At 37.2% G+C, this 13,396-nt stretch overlaps 1 protein-coding gene across 11 annotated transcripts in view; it reads right to left on the bottom strand.

Annotated features, from left to right (window-relative positions):
- Positions 1-13,396, bottom strand: part of Rtl4 (retrotransposon Gag like 4) — a 411,363-nt gene that overhangs the window by 394,834 nt on the left and 3,133 nt on the right. For 2 of the 11 annotated variants that reach the window (NM_001433137.1, NM_001433139.1), the window contains 1 exon segment: positions 601-672. The gene's annotated coding sequence lies outside the window, so the exon portion shown is untranslated. 11 annotated transcript variants of the gene reach the window in all.

Raw genomic sequence — 13,396 nt, 5'->3', positions numbered from 1 at the left:
AGTGTGTGTGTGTGTGTGTGTGTGTGTGTGTGTGTGTGTGTGTGTGCGCGCGCGCGCGCGCGTGTGTGCATATGGAGAGGATTGACTGAGTGTTTGGCAGCTTGTACTGCTCTTACAGAGGATCCAAGTTCACCTCCCAGAACCTACATCAGGTAGCTCACAGTCACCTAAAATTCCATGTGCAGGGTACCTGACATCATTTCCTCATCTCTATACCCACACATGTGCATTCTCTCTCTCTCTCTCTCTCTCTCTCTCTCTCTCTCTCTCTCTCTCTCGCACGCGCACGCACACACACACACACACACACACAAATGCATCTTTATTTTTAAAAAGTACAAATAAGGATACCTAAATTATTTTTGTTTCAGAGCTCCTGCCCCTCGTTAATCAAGGACAGTGTAAAACCCTGAGTCAACTGTAAAACCTTTCGCATCAACGCATACCTCCATGTTCAAGACCTCTTCTAGTTCACAGTCTGTTGCTCTATTATTGGAATCATTTGACACTGGCATCTGTCAGGAGCAATGGCGAACAAATGCTTACTTTGAAGTATGCCCTAAATATCAAATCACAATGGCATCCACGCTCCAACCATACCTTCTAAGGTTGCTTTGATTCTTCACAGAGTACCTTCTTCAGGGCAGGAATATATCACTATTGACCAAATGCCTGTCGATAAGAAATTTAAGGAAGGATTCATTTTTGGTTCATGATTTGAGAGAATAAAAGACTCATGTAGTAGAGCAGTGTAATGCCAGAAGGTTCTAATTAGATTTGGGACATGACACTCGGTCTCCTTACCCCCTTACATTTTGGAAGAACAAAATGTATCCAAAGGGTCGGTTTATAAACTTCAAGACCCATTCCCTAGTCACTTGCTCCTCTGAGTCCCTTTTCCCCAAAAGTTTCAAAAACCTGTCAATCATCCCCGCTAGATAAGCAGCAAGCATCCAGCAGGAGATGCTCCCTCCTTCCTTCCTATCCAACACTGTTTGTCTGCTTGCTTGCTTCTTTTGCTATACATCACACTATCCTCATAGTGTAGGAATGGCTAAGTAGTCTGAGACTTCCCAATAGGAATTGTTTAATATGCCTGTGAGGATGTTGGCAAATCTGTCAGGCAACTTTGCTTATAAACCAAGTATTACTTCCAATACACAGTTTGAGGACACACTGATCTGTTCCCTACCAATTTCTTGCTCAAGGAAGACAGGCCTCAGAAAGCATCCTTTCCGTACTGGCAACCTAGCTACCTCTGAGTATGTCAAAACAGATGTAATCAGCAGATCTTTGATCATCATCGGTTACACTGCATGTGACAGAAATCAAGCTTACGAAACTGACCAATGAGATGACTATAGCTGCTTAAGACCTATTTGAGTATAATCAAAATGGAATTCGCAAATTTCTTTATATCAAATCACCAGATTAAAGTTGATACTTGCCTGGCATTTACAGTGGACTGTGGTCCTGTACGACTCTAAGTACTCATCAACTATCAACGCATTTAATCTTCCTAAAAGATCATGGTGTAGGTGACTTTCACATCCATTTTACAGGTTGAAAAACCTGAGGCACTGACAGTGTTGACTTGTGCCAGAGTGAATGTTCAGTTCATTTAGAATCCAGATTCCATCCAACCTCTGACCATTTAAAAAGTCATGGCACTTGACTTAATGGCCTTTCTATCTGTATTGTTCCTCTTATCCTTCAATCTCCCAGGATGTTCTCACTTCCTCTATATCTTCTGACCTCACTTACAAACGTGAAGTATTTGTCTTCCTCTACTCACTAACTCCTACCATCATTTGGCAACTTCCATGGTAATATGGATTTGTTTTCCAGCCAACATACTGAGCCTTGCATTTTATTTCTAAATATCCCTTCCTCAGTGGCTGTACTTCAGCCATGACTCTTCTCAAATATTATTATTCTCTGAGATTATAATAAAATTACATCATTTCCCTTTCCTCGCTTCAAGCCCTCCCATGGAACCCACTCCTTATTCTCCTTCAAGTTCATGCCTCTTTTATCATTAACTGTTTGTTCTATGTCGTGTTATTTCTATGTCTGCGCTTTTGGGCTGGCTATTTTCGAGTACACAAGCAATCGAGGCTTCTTTCCCTGGGGAAGACTATTTCACCTCCTCTCACTAACACATACTTGATTTTTATATCAGTTGCTGTTGCTTCTCTAACATTCCTAATTCTAACCTGTTTCTATTTTTCTCGAGATAATAACTTCATTTGAACCAATAACTCCTCTGTGTTCACTCTACCCACACCCTCGACTTCCTTTGGCTAAGCTCCCGTCACACTCATCTAGAAACTTCTGAAATTAAGCATCCTCTTTTTCCCTCACCTGAGAAATATTGAAAGGAATACCATCAACATTTGACTGGGTCTCTCACACACATTATTTTTCTCCCATCTCTTCAAAAGCTCTAACTCTGGGGATATGGCTCAGTAGTTGAGAGCACTTACTGCTCTTGCGGAGGACCTTGGTTTGTTTCCCAGAATTCACAGTGCGGCTTACAACCATCTCCAACTCCACTTCCTGGGCTTCTCTTGCCCTCTTCTGGCCACCATAGGCATTGCACTCATGCAGTACACGTATATCCATGTAAGCAAACCAGTCTTAAAATACTACAAAAATAAATAAATCTTGAGCCACACACCCAACTGCTTTTATAAAAAACAATCTCTAAATCTTCAGAGTCTACCTCCTCAGGAATAATCTCTTCTAAATCTCCCCAGAAAATATTAAAAGGTCGTAAGTATACTGCTACAGTTATACACCATGAAACCTGCAACTTTCCTGAATTCACACTAATACATTTTGCTTCTTGCATGTTTTACTAAGAAAAGGATTCCTCTGCCCTTCTCTCATATCTAACGCCAATATTGAATTTTTGGGGCCTCACTCTGTAGATTATCTGCTCTCATCTCCTTACCTTCCCTACTGATTATGTTGTCTGCATTTAAACACCTCAAAGTACTCTCACTATGAACAAAAATCCCAACTACCCTGACTTGTATCTCAGCCATCACTGTCTTAGAAGCCACTTTTGGGTTTTTTTTCCTGTATTATTTTAGGGCCAACCCTGCTGGATTCACGAATTCATCTTGTCTGCCGTCTAAACAAGCTATCCACACACTAACTCTTTCCATCTCCTTATCTACAGTTCATTGGTCAATATCAGATGTTGTCACTAAAATCAAAGAATCAATGACATTGATTACACAAGTGGCTACATTTTACCCTTATTTCACTAAACTTCTTATCAAAATGTAGTGCTGTTAATTCTTCCTTCTTGGAGATATTTTTCCTGGGCCATACCCTCCTCAGTTCCTGTCTGGATTTCAGTCTATTCTCATTGACCTCACTCCAGTATTCCCAGTTGCCTTTGATGGCCTTTACTTAAGGCCTTGAGCTTTAAGCATCCGAGCTCATCCTTCACAATTCATCTCTCTTCTATTTATACTCTCTCCCTAGGTGATATCATTCTAATGTATGGCTTTAAATAACATTTGTATGCTGACAACTTCCAAATCTTGCTATTGACCTTGACCTCACTACTGAGCTTGAGACATATGCCCAACTCTCTTTCTTCTCCCTTTGGATGTCACAAAGCCATAATTTTCCATCTCCTAAGCAGAACTCACATCCCATCTCTGAAATATGCATATCCACTAATTTATGCACATAACTGAAACAGTATCATGATTCACCTACTGGTTCAAGCCAGAAACTTGGAAGTCACCTTTCGTACATCACTCCAGAATTCACCATTAAGTTTGGCTAACTCTGTTTCAAACCGACTCCATGATTCAGTCATCTTCTTTGTATCTCAACTGTCTCTACTATCTTAGAAGGCACTTACTGCTTTTTTTTCTTTATTATTTTAGGGCCACCCTAACTGATCTCTCTGCCTCTATTTTACCTTTCCAATTCATTCTCTATAATTATATCTATCTAACATCATTTTCTTTTCGAGTGCCTCTTCTTCAATGAGATCCCGTTACTTTTTTAGCATGAAGGTAAAAGTTCCCAGCATGTCAATAAATATTTGTACTCTCTCACGGTGGCATAATAGAGCCCTTGAATGTCCTTGCTTCTACTCTCCTTCCTTGGAATCTCCAAATCCATTGCCTTTCTTCTTCAACTTTCTAGAACATTGAGTACTGTGCAGATAAGAAGTATATAGATTTTGTAGGTTTGGGGCAATATTCAAGACAAAGGTAGTAGTATTAAAATGTCAAGAAAAAACTATTCAGAAATTTCTTATAATTATCTACGTATGGAAATGGAGGTAATAGTAGAAATGGAGGGAGGGAAGGAAAGAGAGAGAGAGAGACAGAGACAGAGACAGAGAGACAGAGAGACAGAGCATCAAATCTAAGTGACTTAGAATTATCAATAGACCTTAGTGACTTTATGGGATACACAACCTAAGGAATAGGGGAAAGGCCACAAAAAATTCAAGCCTAAAAATCTGGAATGAGAAAAGTCCTAATTACATTTAACTCATTACACTTATATTTAAGACTAGAGTGTTAGAATGTAAAAACACTAAAACCATTCGGTTTTAACTGATGATATAACATTTAAAAGACCAGGTATGAGATGGTACTAAAGAGGTTCATTTGCATGTCTGTAAGGGAACTTTGGGAAGTGGGCATATAAAGAAGTGGAGGATCTATTTCTTTGTTATATATGAAAAGAGTCACTTTATACTTTCCCATAGTGATTATTTACTAAGGAGAATTATACATAGAAGAATAAATCAATAACATATAAATGACCAAAAAGGAGAAGCTATAAAAAATAAAAACATGATATAGAGAAAATAATAGTCACCTGGCAGCAATAAGTTATTCCATACCAATAACTGACTTAAATACAAATTGCTAATGTTTTCCAATTAAAAGGCAGAGATTAATAGAACATCTTTTAAAAACATGATTCAAGTATGTACTATTTTGATCCAAACGTTATAATAAATATACACCATATAAATAGTGAATAAAATTTAGCCTGAATGGAAATACTAACACAGGATAAAATAAACTTTAAGTGATAAAAATAGTCATAAAAGATGAAAATACAATATATATGTATAAGAAAATCTGACCATCAAGAAAACTTGAAAAATACAGGCAATGGAGAACAAATATCTACAAAACAAGGTTTGAAGGGAAAATATGTATCCAGATAGTAACAGATAGTTGGAAACATCAGTGTTCCACTTTCAGTATGTACAAAACAGAATGAAAACCAATGGGGAAATAAAGGACTTGAACAAATGCTCTAAGTCGAATATAAAAGATATACAAGCAGACCCCCAAGATATTGAAAATCTGATTCAGTTAGAGGAGTAAAATAAAATGCACAGTAAAGCAAGTCACATGAATTGTTTTGCTTTTGACTGCACATAAAAGTGATATGTATAGATTACTGTAATCTAGAGAGTGCATGAAACATATCTTTCAAAACGTATATATTTCAGAAGTGCAGCTTGGTCTTCATGTGGGTCCCTTAACCACTGGAGCAGGGGCTGTCCCTGACTCTGTTACTTGCCTATGAACCTTAGTGTGCCTAGTCCTGCAGTGACTTGATGTGCTAGGGGTTAGCAGGGTGGGGAAGTAGGTTGAGGGAATAATACACAGAGGAGAGGGGAGGTAGAAAGGGGAATGATCTATGTGAGGGGGCACTGGGAAGACAGGGAAGGCTGATATTGGGATGTAAAGTGAATAAATAATTTTTAAATATATGAGCTAAATATATATATATATATATTTCAATTCAAAAAGTCTTCATTACTAAAAGCACTAATGATTACCCAAGCCTTTAACACATCAGTATGTTTTGTTGTTAGTGGAAGATGATGCTTGATGCTTACAGATTATGATCGATGAAAAACCAGTGTTGTTATTGCTGGGGTGGTATTTTAACATACAGCAACAAAGTATGCACTCTCGATTAACTATTCCTTTGAGGGAGATTTCTTTGCAGTGTGTGATCCTATTTGATTCTACTTAAGGGAGAAATTTCAAACCTTGGAGACAGTCTTCACAAACTCAACTTCAGCTTTGTCGACTAGCTTCACATACTACTCCAAATTCTGCACGGTCGTGGGAGCCGTGTGTATAGCATCTTCACCAGGACTGAATTCCATTACAGTAAATTATGTTCTTTGCTCATCTGTAAGAAGCGGTTCCTCATCTACACCAAAATTTTACCGTGGGATTTTAGCTTTGTTGCTATTTCTACCACATTTGCAGGTACCTCCTCAACTGAAAGCTTGACCCCTAGAAAGTGATCTGTGTTGGTTGGAATTAATATCTACCACATTGTTATTGTGGTTGTTATTTGACCTCCTCTTATAAATTATGCTACATAAAAATCTTAACACTGGGTACTACATAACATTATGAGACGTATTTGATAAATATAATATCCAAATAAGAATATTCTCCATCTTCATATATTAAAATCACTTTTTTTCTAGCTTTCAAAGAAAATATACTACATTGTTCACATTATTCGTTATTTATAGCCACTTTGCTTTGCAGTAAAACAACTACCTTTTTTGTTGTTTTGGTTTTTCAGGACTGGTTTCTCTAGAAGACTAGGAACATTTTCTCCCACCGTGCTTGGCTATTCTTGAAATTGCTCTGTAAACCAGGCTGGACTCGAACTCTGGGATCTACCTGTTTCTGTCTCCTCCTGAGTGTTGGGATTAAAGGTGTGCGCCACACCTCCTGTCTACTATTTCACTCTATCAAGCATGAGTTTACTGGATCTGTACTTTTCATTTTATTTATGAACTTTTTCTTTGTACACACAATGTGACTACTTATTTGGCACAAGAGTTCCAGCTTTTATCTCATGTCAGTTCAAAAACTTTGGAATGAGTTTATCTTTTGTTTTGCTTTATTTTTGAATTCGGTCTCCTAGAGTACTCCAGGCTGCACTTGAATTCACTGTATAGCCTAGGGTGGTTGTTCGCATCATCCTGCTTTGTTTGGCCAAATTCTAGGGTTATAGATTGTAGCATCATATCTGATTTTATGGTAGGAATGAGATAGTGATTCACTGTGTAACCTAAGTGGACCTTACGTTCTTATACCTGATTTCAAACTCATAACGCAGTTCTCCTGCCTCAGCTATTTGCGTACTAGAATTAGCCACGTGCATTACTATATCCAGATTCTATTGCAGCTTTCAACAAATCTTTCACATTAGGTTTAACATTTGTAGGGTTTTTTTTCCTTTGAGTGATACTCATGTCATTTGAACACTTAGATGCCATTATTGGGCTTATTGGCATAATTTGATAATTCTATACCAAACCTAGGAAATGCAAAAGAGAGAAATGAGAGACTAGTTGGTCAATAGAGTAATCAGACCATATACTACATGTACTCAATCAATACACAAAATCAACAGTCACAGTAATATTAGGCATCTTTGATCCCAGATTACCATGAACATATGATAACAATAAAAAAGATAGTAAGTGTACTGCAAGAACCATGAAAATATGATACAAAGACATGAAGTGAACATGTGCTTTGGAGAAAGTGGTGCTGATCTAGTCTCAGTGCATGGTTGCCACAAACTTCAACTTAGAGAGATGCCAGTGTCTGTAAATGTAAATATAGTAATGAATGCCAAAAGCATTAGTGAAGTTCAGTAAAATGAACTAGGCTGGGGGGTGTTATTTATTTCTTTATTTGTTTGCGAGGTATGGTCTCATTATATATCTCTGGCTTTCCTGGAACTCACTATATTGACATGGACGTTCTCAAGATCACAAAGATCAACCTGCTCCTCTTTCTCTCTCAAATGCTGGGATTAAAGACTTGCTCCACCCACTGAAGCAGAACAAATAGCTTCCTTAAGTTCATATGGAACATTGTCCCAATAATATGTATGTTAGAAGGCTCAACTAAATGAAAAGGACAGAAAACAAACATAGCATTTTCTCTGACAACAGAACAAGCCCATGAATCAAAATTAATAACAAAAAGGTGATAGGAAATTTGGGAAATATATGCAACATAAACAAAAAGTAAATAAAAGAACAAATCATATGGGGAAATTTAAAATGCCCCCAAGAGACCAATGAAGATAAAAAAAAAATTATGTGATATACGGAAAGCAATACTCCAAATAACACTTATATTGTAAAATTATAAGGAACTCAAATTCATTAGCTAATTTATAAATAGGGAACTAACCTAAGAGAGGCAGAAAGAAGGAAAAAATAAAGACTGGAATGGCATAAGTAAAACAGTTAATTGAATTAACATTAGAGAAAACCCAACAAAAGCAAAGTTAATTCTTTAAACATCAGACTGAATGCGGGGACCCAATGGAGGAGTTAGGGCAAAGACTGAAGGAGCTGAAGGAGAGAGAAATACTATAGGAAGAACAGTACCAATCAACCAGATCCCCCAGAGCTCCCAGGGATTAAACCACCAACCAAAGAGTACACATGGAGGGACCTATAGCTCAGGCACATATGTAGCAGAGGATGGCATTGTAGGGCATCAATGGGAGGAGAGGCCATTGGTCCTGTGAAGGCTCGATGCTCCAGTGTAGAGGAATGCCAGGGTGGGGAGGCAGGAAGGAGTGGGTGGATGGGGAAGTACCCTCATAGAGGCAAATGGGAGAGGGGACAAGATATGGGGGTGTTGTATGAGGGGAAACTGGGAAGGGGATAACATCTGAAATATAAATAGATAAATATCCAATAAAAAGGCAAAAAGACTTTAAATCATTTTTTGCAATGAACTCACAAATTGAACCATCATAGAGATATATTAAGGTAGCCACTCAAACATTTTCACAGTCCTAAATTATGTACATCTCAGTGAACTTCTATACAATTAGGATCATGATTCAAAACCGAGGAGGTTGGCTTTGGGATTCACACTCTCACTAACAAATTGTTATGTGCTACTCTACCATAAGAATGGGAAAAGTAATGAGAAAAATGAAAGTAAAAAAATAATTTACGGTGTTGGGGATTTAGCTCAGTGGTAGAGCACTTGCCTAGCAAGCGCAGGGCCCTGAGTTTGGTCCCCAGCTCCGAAAAAAAGAAAAAAAAGAAAAGAAAAATTTACATAACTTAAAAAAAATGGCCAACATAGAAAGTTCCAGGCTAAACAGGTAAAACACTGTCACTAGAGAAATATATTGAGACAAGTAATTTATGTAGACTCCCTATGAGAGAAAGCAGAAATACTCAAATAATTAAAATCAGTCAATGAAGTAGAGTACATTAGTGACACTCTTAAAGACATAAAAATAACTGCAAGAATAATAATGGATAGTTAGAAGCTAGAGATTAGATAATGCAAGTTGAGTTTTAAAAGCTCCTAGAAATCTGTACACTATCCAAAAATGAAAAGATAGAAATTCTGAACATACCTGTACCAAATTATTGGACCTAAATCAAAATCCTTACTCACTAAAGCATCCTGGTGGTTGTTTGAACAAGAATGGGAGGATAGGCTCATATATTTGAATGTTTGGTCATCAGAGGGTGACACCACTTGAGAAGGATTAGGATGTATGGCTTTGTTAGAGGAAGGATGTCATTGGAGGTAGGCTTTACAGTTACAAAAGCCTACACCAGACCCAAGCTCTCCCTCTCTGCCTGTAAATCAAGATGTAGAACTTTCAGCTCATTCTCCATCACCATGTTTGTCTGTGTGCCGCCATGTTTCCCACCATTGATGATAAGTCTAAACTTCTGAAACTGGAAGCAAACCTCAATTAAATTTTTATAAAAATTGCCTTTATCATGATGTCTCTTTGCAGCAATAGAATAATGACTAAGATACATCCCTAAGACTTAACTGTTGCAGCAGATGTTAAACTCTTCAAAATTTTGCAATGGTCCCTAGATGATGGTTCAGTGCATAAAGCAACTGCCCCATCCATACCTTGGAAGCTTAGACTCAATCCCGGGGTCCCATCTAATAGAAGAAAAGAACTTCCTGTCACATGCTCAGATGTGTACTCCCCATCCCCCAACACATACACTCACACACACTCACACATACACTCTAAATGTAACAAAATTATAGTGGGAAGAAATAGTCCTTGCTTATCTAATAAGACCATCTAATAAGACCAGTCATAGTCTGATACCAAAGCCAGACTAAGACATCATAAAAACATACAATGAATGCAATGATAGACAGATACCCCTTGTAAATATAAAATACAGAAATACTAGGATGTTTAACCCAACAGCAACACACAATTACTATTATATATTATGACTTAGTGGGATCTGTCTTTTTTTTTTCGGATCTGTCTTTTAATTGTGTAGCTGGTTCAGTATAAAAAACATCAAATCTAACACAGACATTAGTCAAATGACATAAAAGCTAGTGCTGTCAAAATCGATCTGAGAAAGAAAGAATTCAACAAAACTAAGCACTATTTTCACGACAGAAACATTCAACAAATTAGGAATAGAAAAGAACTTCTTCAAAGTTATAGAAAAACCTAGGATAGCATCAAGCTCAGTCATGAAAAAGTGAAAGATTTCCTCTAATATCATGAGCACAGTGAGGACACTCATCTTTCTAGTTTTGTATAATACTATACTAGATATTGTAGCCAGAACAATGCCAAAAGAAAAAGAAATCACATCAAAATTGGCAAAGAAAAACTAAAACTTACAGATGGCAAGATCCTATATGGAGAATGTATTTGTAAAATCCACCAAACACATACTAGACCAAATGAATGGAGAATCTGGCAAAGCTAGCACATGTAAGATCAAATATGCATGCATCAGTTATGTATGTACACACTAGTAATGAGCAGCCTCAAAAGAAAATTAAGAAATAACTTAATTTGCCATACTATTAAAAGACTATAATATTAGTAATGAATTTAACAAAGGACTTAAAAAATTTACACACAACTAGAAGCAGTCAAAGAAAGTGACAATATAGAGGAAAAGGTAACATACAATAAACTGAAATAGTATTGTTAAGATAGAAATACTTCCCAAAGCTACCTAAGAATGTGATTCAATAAATGTCAAAAAATTTGATTCCTTTTTTTAAGAAATAAAATTCTGATCTCTTCAAATTTATATAAATCTGGGAGATACCCAAAAAGACAAAGCATCTTTTTTTTAAAAAAATGACTAAAGTTGGAGGATTTATACTCCCCAATTTTAAAACTTAATTCAGGCTTTAGCAATCAAGAGTCTGGCACTGGTATAAAGGTAAGTATAGAGACCAGTGGAATAGAAGCAAGGATTCAGAAATAAAGCAACATGTTTAAAACCAATTGATTTTTTTCAAGTGTCTGGACTAGGCTAGCTTCACTTTTGGTCAGGGGATGTACTAGGAAAAGCAGACATCCCAATTGATTTTTCACAAGGTAACAAGATCACGCAAAGTTAACAGAATACTTTCTTTAACAAACAACTCAGAGACTATTATATATCCACAAGCAAAGGAATAAAATTGAATCCATATCTCCTACCCTATATTAGAAGCAGTTAAAGTGAAAACCATACCTGCCATTCCCAGTGCTACAGGGCACGCAGTCACAGACCTAATCAGAGTTTGCCTGATCAGCAATTACTGTCACCCAACCTCAGGAAAGACCCTTTTCAGTGAACCAGTGTTTGTTTAGATTCTGTGATTCTATAACTCCACTTTCCATATTGGCTCAGGGCAGTTCCATTTGCATTCTTATTAATGGAGAGCAGAAGGAAGTCCTTAGGTAAGCCATTAACTGTGTTTCTGTTTACATTTCTTTTGTTAAAACTTAATGGCTATTTAACTGAAGACCTTGTGCCTTGATTATAGGGTTCCAGTTCTGATATAAGCATGAAAATCCCTTTGAAAATAAAATATATTTTCAATTACAGTCATTCATGGCCCCAATTCAAGTAAAATTTTCATTAAAGAAATAATTAGCCTTGGCAAGAGCTTTATATCTTATGAATGTGCAGTTTTAATGTGATAATTGTTCCATGTGTTGGTCTTTACAAGTGACACATTTCTACATATTTATATGTTATTGGCTAGGAGTTGTCCAAAGCAAGAAATGAAATCCTGACTCACCAGGACCTTATTTTGTAAAGCAGGAGCTTGCTCAGCTGATTAAAACAGATATTCCACACTTCCTCCTGCATTTTGCTTTGCAGAATTTCTGATCAGAACCCCCACAGTTCACTTTAGTGTTGTTTGACTTCCTGGGGCATAGTCAGTGCTGGGTGTTAAAACCTACAATCACACCAAGACACTTTTTCAACACTCCACCGTATTTTAAGAATAACCTCTTCTTACATTTTGTTCCATTTCCTTTGCCTTTGTCATTGTTGAGATTTTTCTCTAGCAGGCAGACAGTTAGGAGCTGTGTCCTTGAAAACAATCATCTGCCTTCAACTTGTTCAACTGATGGCAGTCTTCACAATGTTATGGTCATTTTGATGCTAGGCACATTGTCAAGATACAAGTACCAAATATCGAACAGTCACAAGAAATTTTATGTAGAGTTATAGTAAACAGCAAGACAAAGACCTATCTTCCTAGTGCAGAATCTTAATGCAAAAGTCACTGTTTGGGACAGAGAGTAAAACGAAGAGAAATTTAAACTAATGTCTATCCAGAAACTTGTTATTTATTAAAATCAGTAACCTTTTCTTTTGGGCAAAACAAAAGCCATTATGCAGGAGATAGTCTTTAAGATATCTGCTATAACCAACACACCAACGGTAATGTGTCCTTGCCAGAAGGTAAGTGATAATGTGAAGGGAACAACGCTGAAAAATAATTCAGTCATTTGTCAACATTGATTACTCTGTAGATGTCGATTTGTTTTTCTCACAAATATTGGATATTTTCTAGGATTCTGTACAATACAAGGTGTGGGCATGCCATGTAGGTAGAGCTGAGATCGATATGTTCTTTAAAGTAGAATAGTACCTTAAATGACAAGAGTTGTCAACATGGAGGTGATTGGTAGCTAAATGGACATTTGATGCCATCTAGACACATTTTCTTTATCAGGAAAGGGGAGGAGGAGGTCGGATTGCTATTGCAAGCTAGTGTAGGAAGCAAAATAACTTTGTTAAACATTCTTCAATGAACAATCCATCTCCACAACAAATGTGAACAGTATCAAGGCTAAGAAACTCTAACACACATTGGCAAACCTACTCTCTGGGTTCCTCACATCAATTTTTGCCCATGATCCTACACTAAATTTGGATCTACATAGTGCCATGTACCACTGCAGTCAGGGCTGTGAGAAAAAAAGAAAGGGGACCTGAATTGTTACGCCACACCTGCAATGTGACAGCCATAAACTGTCAGGAAGTTTGAATACAAGTATGGACTTC

This window comes from Rattus norvegicus, chromosome X (assembly GCF_021556685.1).
Source record: "Rattus norvegicus strain SHRSP/BbbUtx chromosome X, alternate assembly SHRSP_T2T, whole genome shotgun sequence".
NCBI classification, from domain to species: Eukaryota; Metazoa; Chordata; class Mammalia; order Rodentia; family Muridae; genus Rattus; species Rattus norvegicus.
This window is presented reverse-complemented; position numbering and strand designations above follow the sequence as displayed.